This window comes from Euprymna scolopes, chromosome 6 (assembly GCF_053919585.1).
Source record: "Euprymna scolopes isolate OS-2025 chromosome 6, ASM5391958v1, whole genome shotgun sequence".
Taxonomy (NCBI): domain Eukaryota; kingdom Metazoa; phylum Mollusca; class Cephalopoda; order Sepiida; family Sepiolidae; genus Euprymna; species Euprymna scolopes.
The window spans coordinates 175654688-175670354 of NC_136487.1; the positions used below are offsets into that span (position 1 = coordinate 175654688).

The 15667-nt window shown below is 34.9% G+C and overlaps 1 long non-coding RNA gene across 1 annotated transcript in view; it reads right to left on the minus strand.

The window, feature by feature from the left end:
* LOC145278114 (uncharacterized) overlaps positions 1-15667 on the minus strand; it is a 50188-nt gene that overhangs the window by 389 nt on the left and 34132 nt on the right. The window lies entirely within an intron of this gene.

Below are 15667 nucleotides of genomic sequence, written 5' to 3' on the forward strand. Positions count from 1 at the left end.
TTCCATTTCCGTTTGAAAACTGGTTTTCTTTTCTTTTATCGTTCCACCCTGTATAATCTTATCATCAGTGTTTAAACTCGGATAATTTCTTGATTATCAAAACGTTTCAGCAATTTACACAATCAAAGCCACCCATGCATGGAGTATTGTTGCAATATCTGAGCAGGTGCATCTACGATTAGCCTCTCTCTCTTAGATAGGATCCAAAAAAAGAATCTCAAACCAAATAGGATCCACACTATCAACGAAGCTCCAACCTCTGTCCCATCACCACAATGTTGCATTGCTGTGCCTGTTTTACAAGTACTTTAATGAAATGTGCTTTGACGAACTGAAAGCACTTGTACCTCCTTGATATACATACTCCCGCTTAACCTGACAGAGAGCAAAATCACGCCCCTTCACTGCTGAGGCCCTAGATTTTAGAAAGCCTTCTTTAATAGTTTCTTTCCTCGGATTGCTAGAGTTTGGACTTTCCTGTATGTTTCCTACTTTTCTGGTTGCCTTATCCAGCAGTGTCAGCTAAACTTCAACCACTGTCCCATCGCCATTGTAGAAAAAGTGAAAATGAACGTCCATTTTAACATTTAAAAACAACTTTATTTGAGTATTTATTTTATTGAGGACTGTTATCCTCATCTTTATAGTTGTTATTATTTCACCAAGTTTCGGCTAACTTATCCCATGGCCTTCTTCAAGTGATTTACAGTCTGCAATAAAATAAATACTCAAATTATGAAGCCTGATTTCAAAGGATTCAAAAAATAAAAAATATTAAGTTTTATTTGAGTTAAGTAAAATGAGAAAAAGGTTAGTCGTGAAAACATGAGTCCATATTTATTGGACGGGGACAAAATTGTTAGACAGTCCTGTTGGAAGAGAAACGAGTTCATGTATGTGTGTTGGAGTTAGGGTTTGGTGGTCTCCTTTGTCTCCTTGTCTTAGTTGACCCCGGGCCAAGGGCCTAGACAGGTTCCGTTGCACACCAAGAGAGAAGTTTGGGGATTCGTTCAAGCCCTGTGCAGGGTTGTCAGCAGCGAGTGCCAGAACGGGAAAGAGTGAATTGCAGTGCATTTAACCTTTTTATAAACTCTGTCACATGCTCAGCTCACCCGAGAAATGACCTCTGATTGGACAAGCCCAAAAAGAAGTTAACTGCTAGCACCAATCAGCAAGGAGCTTACAATGCAAAGATATTCAAATCTCAAGCTGCAAACTGTCGCTGCTGTTACACTGCAATATCACATCACGAAAGTATTTTAATGGAATGTGTTCTGATGAACTCATATCACTTGTGCATACTACCAACTAACTTAAGCAGCAACATCCCACCTCCCCACTGTTGAGATCCTTAGATGCCAGAAAGTCTTCTATTCTAATAGTTTATTCTCGAATTGCTCGACTTTGGAATTACCTCCCCGTTTCCTGCTTCCCTGACTGTACTAATCTGCAGAGGTTTAAATGTAATGTGAATAAACATATTGTTGCTCAACTCTCCACAATCCCATGTTAGATATGATCCCAAATAGTAACCCTTATGTCTAAGTGACTATATGCCTTGTTTAGGATGAAAAAGAGTTAAAAAACATATATATCTATCTATTATACGTCTATAAAAGTGAAATTGTGTGTGTGTGTGTGTGTGTGTGTGTGTGTGTGTGTGTGTGTATGTGTGTGTGTGTATGTGTGTGTGTATGGGTGTGTCTGTGTGTACATTTCCCTACCAAACTACTCTGTCAATTTTCAGTCTGCAGACTCGAGATTTGACATAAGAGGTATTGAGATTTGAGAAAATCTTTTTAGTCGGTTTTCGGCCAGAAATTTGTCTGTCAAGGGGTCAAAGTTCAAGGATTTGACCCTTCAAAACTCTACCAAACTCCTCCACCCCACTTAAAACACTTGAAATTTTAGATGTAGGTTACTTGGACATTGTTTTAATTTGAATTTAGCCTAAAACAATAAATGTTAAGGGCCAAAATTTGTGTCAAAGTTTAAAAAAAAAAATTCAACCTCTGCGATCTCTAACAAATTACTCAAGCAATTTTTGGTCTAAACATTTGAAATTTTACATAAAGTGTATTCAGGCATAGGGCAAGCTTTTGAATCGGTTTTTGGTCGAAAATTTGGTTGCCAAGGGGTAAAAGTTGAAAAGGTTTGATCTTTGCAGTCGCTAGCAAACTATTCAGCCAATTTTTGGTCTAAACATTTTAAATTTTACATAGAGGGTATTCAGACATGCAGCAAGCTTTTTAATCAGGTTTTGGGCGAAAGTTTGGCTGCCAAGAGGTCAAAGTTGAAAGAGTTATCCTTTGCAGATTCTACCAAACTCCTCCGCCAATTCTGGGTCTAAACACTTGAAATTTTAGATGTAGGTTACCTGGACATGATTTAAATTTAATATATATATATATATATATATATATACATATACACAGGAAGTTATGAACGGTACATAGGGCCCGAGAAAAGCCGGGCTAAACTGTTAGTATATATATATATATATATATATATATATATATATATATATATATAGCCAGTAGAGTTTAGTTTCCTAGAAGTACATCCTATGAAACAACATGTGTCTACCAAAATAGTGCTCAATGAGTGAACAGAGCAGGTATATTAATTTTATTTATACAAACATTAATGGCTACATATGTGCATACATGTTTCTGTAATCACCCACGTTGGGGGATTACGTCATCAGGCCAAGAATTACCGTCGAAAGTGATATTTCCACCAAATACATTTTTCTATTTCGTTTATCAAGTTAGAATGCAACCTGGGTAAGAGTCATAAAAAACGGTAAAAGGATGAGTGAGGTCTTTGAAGATAATAAACATCTTTTTCATTTCCCTTTCCCCCATCCAACCTAACTTTTGGTTTTATGGCATAAGGTACTTGAAAATTTAGTTTTCTTGTCTTAGAGTCTGTAAGTTAAGAACCTTAGCTATGGTCAACTAAGTGCTGACCGGTGCCTTTTAATCTACCTCCACCCACACATACATGCAACACACATACAACACACACATACACAGACACCGCCACACACACACACACACACACATATTCTCATTACTCACATAAATGAATATACGAAAATATAAACGTATGCGTAAACTTTAAGTATTTATTTCAACAGTGCTCAATACGTAGGTAGAGCTAGTTAGTAAGTTATAAAATGTATATGGCGATTAAGCTACACTGAATATTCCACGTTTCATCCACTCTAGGATTCTTCAGGCTTATGCATAACTTTTATAACTTACTATATATATATATATATATATATATATATATATATATATATTTCTGTAGAAATATACTTTCTTATAATATATATCATTCCTTATTTAAGAAGCTCAATGTAATTACAAAGCAAAAAAACTATATTCCAAAATTCTTGATGTTGACCATATTATAATTTATTCCTTTAATTCAGTGGACTTATACAACGCTTGACAGTATCTGTTTCGTATCGCAAAATCAATCACTTAATTATTATATCAATCAGTGAATCTATTATGCCCTTAACTCATCAAAAGAAATAGCAATAATCAATCCGTCAAAGGAAATGAAGTGTGATTTGACATTATTAAAATCCGAAAATTGGAAGAGAAGCTGCATATACCTTTATATTTTTCATTACGCCATTTAGAATTCAAATTTAAAAAATTTTTGTTACAAAAGTTTGGACCTGCCCCCGCCCTCGGTTGTTCTTCCTGCCTACAATAAACGAAGAGTCAAATATTCTAAGGTTTTTAATTGATTAAATATTTAAAGAAATAAATAATTATGCAACACTTTAATTTTTAATCTGTTTTTCCATTTTATGTTTTTTTTCCTGAATTTCTTAAAAAACACACACATAATCATATGCATTAACATCGAATGCAGCAGTAAGTTCTGGGAACATGTTTACCAGAAATAACAGTTGGAAATAAGTCATACACCATCCACTATGAATATGCAATTCATATAGCTATGTACCTAAAGAATGGAGTTATCAAACCTGACATAGTGATGTGGGACGAGAATGAGAAAGAAGCAACCTTAGTAGAAGTCAGCGTCCTCAATGATGCTGGGTTGAACAGAGCTGAAAGGGAAAAGATGAGGAAATGCTAAGATGTACGACATGAAAAGAAATGGGAATCTTAAGAAAGTCTTCATCATTCCAGTAATTATAGGAGCAACCGGAATCATGAAAAGAAATTCGAAAACTGCCGGCAATTATACCCAGTAAACCAAGTGCAATAGAGATGCAAACAATTGCACTTAAAGGGATAGTTAGAATCTTTAAAAGATCTCTCGGTTATAATATATGAAATAGTGCTTGAATGTCTTGCAACTAGAACAAAATAATAAGAAAATTTCGCAAGTAAATAAGAAACGCGGTCATTAGGAAAGTATGGACGAGTTTTCCCACGTGGTCAGGTGTATCTTATCATCTGCCATATTATGAAGCTTACAACAATGTCACCATTGAATTCACGTCACAAGAATGTGCCCAATGTAGCGTGGAAAAGTTGGTAGGGGAGGGGAGAAGAACCGATTGGAATGTGCTACTCAACCACCAGCGTCTTTCAAAATACTGTTTACAAACAGGAACTATGATTTTTAAGTATTTTCTCAAACCTATTCATGTCTATAAATGTGCATTCCAAACGACATCAGTTGCTACAAAGGAATTTATAGATTGAATTCTAAATTCAAGGCCAAGTTGGTCACAGAATTGGTTCATTGTGTCATGAACTCATCTTTACAATTCTAACGTTTTTGGGATTCGTTCATGATCTACGGATTGATTTGCCAAATTCCACTATCTATCTATCTATCTATCTATCTATCTATATATATATATATATATATATATATATATATATATATATATATATAATGTAATTCTTGGTTCGTTCGTTATTAGTAGTCTAAATAACCACTGGTACGATTGCTTCGACATTTTGGTATAATATGTTTACTGTACCCATGCGTGTTTTTATATATCTCTTTTTAATTATAACATTATATTAAATTTTTCTTCAATAAATAGGTGGTTTTCTTTGTACCGATAGGACATTTTTTTTATTTGAGGACATATTTATTACTGCCTGCCATCACGTGACATCACTTAAAGGAATTTTTGGTCTCATCGCGACAGGCCGTAGTCTCGCTTAATGTAAACAAATTCTTATCATGTTGTATGAAATAACTTTTAAAAATATCAGATTCTAATCGGTAAATTTTAAATGGATTTAATCACGTGATTATTTATAATGTAACCATGTGATAGAAATTTAATTGAAATTAACCACATGAAATGAATGCCAACGCTCAAAGTGTATAAACATTTTGACCCCTCCCTTTACTTAAGAATTCACCAAAAATCAGGAAATTAACCAATTTTAATAAAATTTTCAGCATTTATCAAATAATGATCGCAAAATTATTTTTATTTAAATCTTAGTGTTTTGTTTAAACAAAAAATACCTTTACTAAAGTTATGGTTTTCAGTAATAAATAAAAAGCGCAAGAATTTATTTTAGCTGATTTTATATAAATAAAGCATCGTAATTTGTAACAATAAAAAAAACAATAATTTTTACAGGAACATTACGAAAAAACACCCTAAAGTCCGTATTAATGAATTCGATATAACTTGATGAAAAATGGATTTCTCGAACTACCGATATTATCATTGAATTAAGCATTTGTCGGAAACCTACAAAAAAATTATGATAAATCGGCTTTCAAAACTAGGTCCCCCTATTTTTTTTGTCTATTTTTGCCCGTACCTAAAAGATGGATATTAGCAGCAAATCGACCATTGTGGATCATCTTTTTACTATTCAGGAAATTAAAGATTCAATTAGATTCCTATTTCAGTCACCTAAATTATTTAGTGTGAAATGAGTTTAGGAATTTATATCCAAACCTAAAGATTATTTTTACTTTAAAAAATAACATTAATACACTAAGTTAGGTAAAATTTAGCTTTTTTTATATAAATAAAGCATCGTAATTTGTAAAAATAACATTTTTTTTTTACAGGAACATTACGAAAAAAGACCCTAAAGTCCGTATTAATGAATTCGATATAACTCGAAGAAAAATGAATTTCTCGAACTACCTCTTTACACAGGTAAAATTTGCATAGAATTCTCTGCTTTACCGTTGTTGTAAAAATAGAACGGAAATTGAAATTTCGTTCCCTTTTAAATTCGGTAAATTTTTACATTACGTTCAACTCGTTCACATTCGACATGTCAACTTTTATAGGTTTTCGGGTATGCTGACAAGGTTAGGGGTGTCTATTCCGAAAACCGTTCTAAATATGAGGAGGCTGGGGGTGTCTATTCCGAGAACCGTTCTTAACATGTGTAGATTGGAGTGTTTATTCGTTGTAAACGTACCCGACAATCTATAAATGTCGACATTTCTAATGTGAACAGTAAGTTGGACTTATGTAAAAAAATAACAAAAAGATATATCAAACTGACTTTTTTCGTTTAAAAATGGAATTATTTCCCTTTCGTTAATAACTTTTTTTTTTTTTTTTTTTTTAAATATTTTGTGTTTTATATATATAAAGTACAATTATTGAATGTTATTCTTTTGATTATATTCGTTTGTGAGGGGCACAATTAAAAAAAAATTTAAACGAAGCAAAATTTAAGTTTCCGTTCCATTTTTACAACAACTGTAAAACAGCGTCTACTCAGCAAGCTTTATCGTAACTTACATTATATTAAAAACCGAGCGACCCATAAAAATCTGTTAGCTGAATGTCAAATCTGCTTAAAATACTGAAAAAAAGAGAAAAAATAGAACCTCTCTCAAACATACTGGCAATAATTTGGTTTCGTCCTTCCCTTGAGTGTTTCCAATAAGGGGGATTGATTTACTAGGATTTGTATTAGAAGCTGAGCACTTTTTAAAATTATTTAATTGCTGAATTTGTATTTTGGTTAAATTTGTTAGTTTGCAATCGTTGATAGCCCACTCCAAAAATTGAACAAAAGACGAAATTGAAAAGAATGGTACTCATGCAGAATTTGACCCCCCCCCGGATTCCAATTATGGTTAGGGTTCGATCAGCAATCACCGGATTCAACCGAGCGTTGTTCAAATGTTGAAACACTAAATCAACATTTTATTTACTTTTTTGCATAATTAATTAATGATGGAAGTATTTTTTCTGTTTATTTTCTTAACATCTTTTGACAAAAAAAATAATTCAATCAAACTTTTCTCTATTTTCACTTAACTATTTACAGTGTTCACATAAAGCATTCATCTGTTCTTTTTATAATAAAAATTCCGTTTTAAAAAGAAACGTTTACTGCCAAATTTCTTTTTAAAAAAGTGCAAGTTTTCCTGAAAAAAAAACCAAAAAACTTTCACCTAACAATTTATGGTAAAAAATTAATCTTTTTTTGGGGAAAAAAACAAAACATTTATTGATAAAAAAAAAAATTGCAAAAAATAATAAAAGTAAACAAACAATACAAAATGTAATTTTTCTTGAGGGATGTGTTCCATTTTAACAAACTGAGCCACAGCAACACGTGGCCGGGTACAGCTAGTATATATATATACTGTTTTCACTCCTCATCAATTCCTCCCTCTACTGTTCCTACACCCTCTCTATATTATTATATTACACCCTCCTTCTTACCACTTTCTCTAACTTTTCCTTAAAACTACCCTTTTAACCCTTCCTCCATCTTTTAACAAAGACTTGATTTTTGTAATTAATTTCAACCCATAAAAACTTAAATTTTTGCTTATTGCCAGTCATGTCATTATTTCTCTCCTCAAAATTTGGAAAGGTCTGGAACCTTTTTAATTTTTGTATTTTAATTTTTCTTGCCTGTTGAAATCAAATATGATTGAAACGGTCTGCACATCGTAGCAAGATATGACTGTATTTACATAAAGAATAAAAAACATATCCCTTCGAGTTAAAATCCTACTTGTGAGACATCGGCAAGGGTTATTGACTGGTTGGACGGCCGCGTCCCTTGTCGAGACGAAGTGGGTTCATTTCACAGTCGGATTTCGACGCGGTTTACTTGATCTGTGTTGGTTAATAGAAATTCTTGTGTGCGGGGCGTTTTCTCAGTTGGTAGAGTGCTTGCCTTGCATGCAAGAGGCTCGGGTTTCGAATCCTGAGTTTGGATGTGTCTAACTGATGAGCCCAAATGAGGGCGAAACTCGAGTCTTGGACTTCCGGTTCGTTGACTGTCATGGCTCTTGTGAGCTGCGGCGTTGTTTGGCTGTGGAATTTATTATACAATCTCTCACATTCTGAAAATCATATATATATATATATATATATATATATATATATATATATATATATATATAATGCAAAGTTTTGTTGAAGATTCAAAGACTCACGTTTTCTTTTCTATAACCTTCGTTTATTTCCTGGATTTTTCCATTACAGCTGTTTCATTAATGAGTGGATTTCACCTGCATCTCTACGTGAACGAAGATTAAAGCCGAATTATTCCCAGGATGAAGAGACAAATGGTTGGTTAAAACCACAAGTCCTCGTCAAGCGATTAAAAAAAGTTTCTTCCACAGAAGAAAACTATATATATAAACAGATAGCGTCAAGAATTGTATAAATCAACTGATTAAAGGAATAAACTATAATATTGTCAACGTCATGAATTTTGGAATATCATTTTTGTCATTTATTCTATATATTGCTCTGTAATCACATTGAGCTTCTTATATACGGATTGATATATAATAAGAAAATATATTTCTACAGATATATATATATATATATATATATATATATATATATATATATATATATATATATATATATATATATATATATATAATTTGATTAGTTTTTTTTGGAAAAAGAATTCCAGCAGAGTGCTCAATTAATAGGAAAATCCAAATTTTAAGAGCGTACTTATATTTTGTGTACAGAAAGTTGTTAGTTGAGACAGATCATTGGTACCGTCGGTTTCAAGCCCGATAATAAGGCCCGTTTAAGGTATCCTTATCAAGCTCTCTTCAGCCAGTTGTTAGTTGAGACAGATCATTGGTACCGTCGGTTTCAAGCCCGATAATAAGGCCCGTTTAAGGTATCCTTATCAAGCTCTCTTCAGCCAATATTCGTCTACGAATATTGGCTGAAGAGAGCTTGATAAGGATACCTTAAACGGGCCTTATTATCGGGCTTGAAACCGACGGTACCAATGATCTGTCTCAACTAACAACTTTCTGTACACAATATATATATATATATATATATATATATATATATATATATATATATGGTAAACAGCTGATGATCCCCGTTTTCTAATTACAAAATTTTAGCTAAGGTTTTCTCTTTTCATCCTCATGTAGTTAAATTCTGTTTCAAAATTGAAGACTTTTGCGAAATCGGCTTATGCAAATGCTAAGTCTTTCTATTTTACAGTTTTAGTAAAAGCTTTTTTTTTCTTCCTTCTATAAATGAGTTCTGTTATGTCATTATAAACATTTTTGAAGTTGGATTATGTAGGTGCTAAGTCTGCGATAGGTTAGAGTTCATATATTTTTATTTTTACATATTTTTATTCAAAGCTTCTTTAAACTATATATATATATATATATATATATATATATATATATATATATATATATATATATATATATATATATATATATATATATATCAAATCAAACGTTTTCGTGTCTTATGATACGCTAGTAAGTTCTCAATCTGTTCCAATACCCATTATTATGCTTTATTCTAACATATAAATATATTTTTAAATAAATAGAAATTATCCGTTAATTGAGCGCTCTGATCAATTTGTCTACTATAAAATGAATTTGCATTATTTGCAATTCAGGTTAGTTATAAATGTTCATCGAAATGTCCTGGGCATTTAAAGAATGCAATTTCAGTCGACTAAAGATATTTCTGACACAAAATGACAAACCGACAAATGTTGGCGTCCAAATTTGGAAAAACTTCGTTTGATTTGATGCAAATAGAAAATAAAACATCATAAAATATAATAAATCAAAACATGAAATAAAGAATTTTTGTTTTGACAAATGAATCTGTGAATTCAAAACAGATTGTGACCTCATTTTTCAGCGTCCATTTTGAAAATTTCTCACGGTCTTTCTTGCTTAACATCAAACTAAAATCACCTGATTTTCATTTGCTTTTAAAACGCTGAAAGGAAAATGGAAAATAAAAAAACAATTTTTGTTTTAAATATTTTAAAAATAATTTTTAAATTTGTTCTCCTAATTCATATAATAGTTCATAATAGAAACCGGAACAGTTAAACCTGACATGGCGATATGAGACAAGAAGGAGAAAGCAGCAACCTTAGTAGAAGTTAGTGCCCTCAATGATGTTGAGTTAAACAGCGCTGAGAGGGAAAATATAACAAAATACCAAGGTTTACAACATGAAAAGAAATTGGAATCTTGGGAAGATCTCTATAATTCCAGTAATTATGGCAGCAACATGACTCATGAAAAATTATTTAAAAAAACTATTCATTAATAATTGCATCTTTTTTTTACCCCTACCTCCCTCTCAACCTCTTTCTACCAATCCATCTACATACTCTCTATTGTTCTTCTATCTATTCCTATCTATTAATTTATTTTTCTGTTTTCCTGTCCCCCCCCTCTCTCTCTCTCTCTCTCTCTCTTTCTCTTGGTATGTTTTTCTATTTTTGTCTCATAGTTTCTCTCTTTTTCATTCTCTCTCTTTTCTGTTTATCATCATTATCTTATTCCTCGGTTTTCCTGTATCGTCTACCCCCCCCTCTCTCTCTCTCTCTCACACACACACACACACACACACACACACACACACACACACACACACACACACACACACACACACACACATTCCTTACATTTATTCTTGCTATTTTTATTTATAATGTCTACAGTTGATCAATAAAGTCACCTGAAAGCTCGGAAAACAAAAATTTTAATAAAAATTAAGAATGTGTTTGAATTTGCTAACTTTCGTAGCTTCATACAATAATCACCAGATCAAATCGATACAAATACGAAAAACATGCTTGAATGAACGAATGCTGCCTAAATGAAAATAAATAAACCTATATATTTATTTGGTATTGCATTTTTATTTTTACAGAAATTTTTAGCTACACAATTGCAGAAATATCACAGTTCTAGCTGGCAGAAACAATGGTAAAACTTGCGGATAATGCTCTGCTTTACGGTTGTTGTAAAAATGGAATGAAAATTTAAATTTCGTCCCGTTTTAAATTTGGTACATTTTTTCATTACGTCCAACTCATCGTTCACATTCGACATGCCAATTTTTGTAGGTTTTCGGGTATGCTAACAAGATTAGGTGTGTCTGTTCTGAAAGCCGGTCTTCACAATTTTTTCCGATTCCGATACTCCCAAAAGTTTTGATTTTTCCGATTCCTGATTCCAATTTCGATTAATTGTTCCAACACTAGGTAGAAGTCTCTAGTACGAATTTTAGTAGCCTTAAATGTATTTTTGTTTGTAAATGTAAATATAATTATTTATTACTCCATCTTTGGAATGAAAAGAAAAAAAAACACATACTTATTATAGTATTTATAGGCAGCCATCCTCAAAATATAAACATGACAACTTCCCTATGTGCTTCTTGAATTCATTTTTTGGAGGGTTGAGTGTCTATGAACAATACAGTAACTAAATATCTTTTTTTTTCATCAAATTTTGTTGGTAGGAGGAAAACAGTCAGCAAGAAGAGAGTTCCACAAGATGGCAGTTCTTAGAAACAAGCTGCAGGAATAGGAAACTGAATTACAATGAGATATCAAAACAGCGAATTGACGGAGGCCACTAAACCAACGAGTCAAACGAGATGGAACCAATGAAGTAGGGAATAGATCAGACAATTCTGAAGAATATGTAACATAATATTTATAGAAAAGACTGAGACTAGCAACATTACGTCTGTGAGAGAGATAATTTTTTTTTAAAAGAGAGTCACCATTTATCAAGGCCTGAAGGCCACTCGGTGATAAGAGTGATTGAATGTAATATGGTAATGTCGGAATCGTTAATGGTGTAAGTTTGGTACAGTTTGATTATTTAAGGGGACGGTTCAACAAGGACTTGTTTACATTAGACTTGAAGGTTACCATACTGTAGTTGGCCACGAAGCAGCCCAATGGAACTGTGTTCCACAGGCGTGCAGTTCTAGGAAAAAAGCTGTGTTTGTGGAATCTGCGTTTAGATTTAGGAACAGATAGAAAGTGGGGAAAACTGTTGATAGTAATTGTAGATAGTCGAGTGTTTTGTGTAAAAGTTTGGCAAGGAGGACCATAAATTGGAGTTCAGACGAACACTTGCCATGAAAATAATGATAGAGCAAAGACAGGCTTGCAACACCTCTTCCGTGGGAAAGAGGTTGCAGGGAAGAGAAAAGGGTGTCACCTACTAGGGTTCGGAGCCAGTTTTGAACTCTGTCGAGGCAAGATAGGATGCATCAAGCAGCTCCTACCCAGATGTGACAAAAGTACTCCATTTTAGGGTGTAACCAGCTCTTATACAGGTAAAAGATTGCACCGGCAGTGAGATACTTTCTGGAGCGGTAGAATAATCCAACCATTTTTCCAGCTAACTTGGCAACAGATTTGATGTACGGGTTTTATTTCAGATCAGGAGTGAAGGTCAGACCTAGAAGCTTGTCAAAACATGGAACCTCCCCAAGACGAGAGGCATGCATTTCAATTGGGGTCTGACGGGAGTCAGAGCATTTATGAGGAAAAGAGAAAAGCTTAGTTTTCGATGCATTAAAATTAACCAGCCATCTTTTTTCCCATTACACCACATTCTCAAGATCAAAAGAGAGAGAATAAAAAAGATCTTGGTCATTGCTGGCCTTTGAAGTGTTACCAAAGATTGTGGTGTCGTCAGTATAAATGTCTATGAATCATCATCATCATCATCATCATCATCATCATCATCATGCAGTCCGTCTTGACGATGCTTAGTCGGGGCCGCAGTGCTTTATCCTTCGGTGTTGGCATAGTCCTCTTTCTGTGTGAAACATCCGGTCACAGGCACTGTATATGTGGATGCCAGGGTTGTGTCGTCTATAGTGTCTCAGCTCTAAGGCTTCTCCAATCTTTCTCTCTATTTCTTTCTTTGTGGAGACTGTTCCGCCAACCACTCCTTTCTTTGGTTTGTTCCTCCCAACTCTCGACATTGATGTTCATTGCCTTTAGGTGCCGCTTTGTTACATCTTTGTAGCAAAGCTTCTGACCTCCTACCTTGCGGGTTCCATTTTCCAGTTCTTCGTAGAAGATCATCTTTGGAATTCAGTTGTCTTCCATTCCAGCAATATGCCCGGTCCATCGTAGTTGCACAGTAGCAAGGGTAGCTTCTACGCTATATAGGTTTGCTCTCCTGAGAACTTCCGTGTTTGGTATGTAGTCACTCCATTTGATCTTCATGATCCTTCTCAAGTGTCTATGATGGATGGCTTCCAATCTCCTTATGTGTTCTCTATACAGAATGCAGGTCTCTGCTGAGTACAGCAGGGCTGGTAGGACGATGGTTTTGTAGACTTTGTACTTCGCCTTTAGCCAGATACCGGCCTTTGTCCAGAGCCTCTTTTCTAGCTTGCCAAAGGAGGCATGTGCACTTTGGATTCGGCAGCTTATTTCTTTGTCAGCACGGTTATCACTGCTTAGAGTGCTTCCAAGATATTTGAAGTTGCAACAACTTTTAGCATCTTGCTGTTGATTGTTATTATAGGCTCCTGCGGGTCGTTGTTATCTGGTGAGGGCTGATACATCACTTCTGTCTTCTCTATGTTGATTTGCAGGCCTATCTTCCCAGCTGTTTGAGAGAAGGTATCAACTATCCTTTGCATCTGAGCTTGATTGTGAGCTATCAGAGCAGTGTCGTCTGCGAACAGTAGTTCCGTTATCATCTTCTTCCTTGTCTTCGTCTTGGTCTTCAGTCTTGCAAGGTTGAACAGTTTCCCATCAGAGCGTGCGTGAATGAAGACACCTTCTTCGATGCTTTGATGGAGCAGCATTAGGACGGCTGTCAGATATAGGGTAAACAGTGTTGGGCCCAGTACGCACCCTTGTTTGGTGCCGTGGTTTACTTCCAAGAATTCGCTTTCTAGATTCTCTACTACAACTCTCCCTTTTGTTCCTTTGTGAAATTGTTTGATAATTCCCATGAAGTGATCGGGGCATCCAAACACTTTAAGGACCGTCCACAGCATTTTTCGGTCAACCGTATCAAATGCTTTATGAAAGACTACAAAGACTATGTAGAGCTCCCGGTACTGTTCAATGGCTTTTTCTTGAATCTGCAGTAAGCTGAAGATCATATCTATTGTAGATCTTTCATACCTGAATCCACACTGTGATTCGGTTCGGACCCTTTTCACCAGTCTGGCTAGCCGTGCTTGCATCATTTTAGCCATTATTTTCCCGGCAATGGTCAGCAAAGATATACCTCGGTAATTGCTGCAGTCTTTGTGATCACCTTTGTTTTTGTAGATTGGGATGATCATGACATTTTTGAATTCTTGTGGCAGCGTTTTTTGTTGCCAGCATTTTGCTATTAGTTGGTTAAGTTTTCTCATGAGTTGTTCTCCACCGAACTTGTATACTTCAGCTGGTATGCCGTCAATTTCTGGAGATGTGTTCATTTTAGTTTTATCAATTGCTTCTCTTACTTCCCAAGAGGGTGCCGAAGTACTCTTGCCATCTTTGAATTATCTGTTTTGGTTGGGTCAGTATTGTGTTTCCATCTTCTGATAAGAGGGTGATAGTCATCTGGGCTCAAGGGCCATACACTTCCTTCAGTGATCTGAAGAAACCTGCAGAATTGTTTTCCTCCGCTTGCCTCTGCATATCTTCAGCCTTTTTCAGCCACCAGGTGTTTTCAATTTCTCTTAGTTTTTTTTAGACTTCTGCCCTCACTTGTTTAAGCTTCTTCTGATTTGCTCTAGTTGTTCTCGTCGGGTTGCTTAGCTTTGATTTTAATGCTTGATATCTTTCATTTATTACATCTCTAATGTCTTAGTCATTCTCATTGAACCAGTTCGCATTCCACTTTTTTGTGTAACCAAGTAATTCTGCCGCAGAGGAGAATACAGGCCTGCTTAACAAGTCCCACATTTGTTCTGGTGAATCAGAATCATCGGTGGTTTGTTCTAATGCTGAGTTGATTGCAAGTTGTAGTCTATCTTGCCATTTTCTATCTCCGAGCTTTGACGTGTCTAGCCTTCTCTTGCGCTTTGTTGTCGCCCTGTTGTACACAGATTTTATGGAGAACTTGAAGGTAGTCTTGATTAGGTAGTCGTCTGTTTGTCAATCTGGTCCTCACATAACCTTTTTGTTCTTGGCATCTATGAGGTCCTTCCTTCTTGTGATTACATAGTCCAGGAGATGGCGTCTCTTTGACCTGGCATGTTCCGAGAAGTAGTAATAGTTATCCAAATGTTGGAAGTAAGTGTTCGTAATTTCCACTTCAAACTCCGTGCACAAACAGAGCAGCAGCTCTCCATTTGAATTGGGATTCCCCTTTTCAAACTTTCCGAGAACAGGGCTCCATGTATTGTAGTCATGGCCCACTGGCATTGAAGTCACCAAGGAAAACTAGCTTATCCACTGCAAGG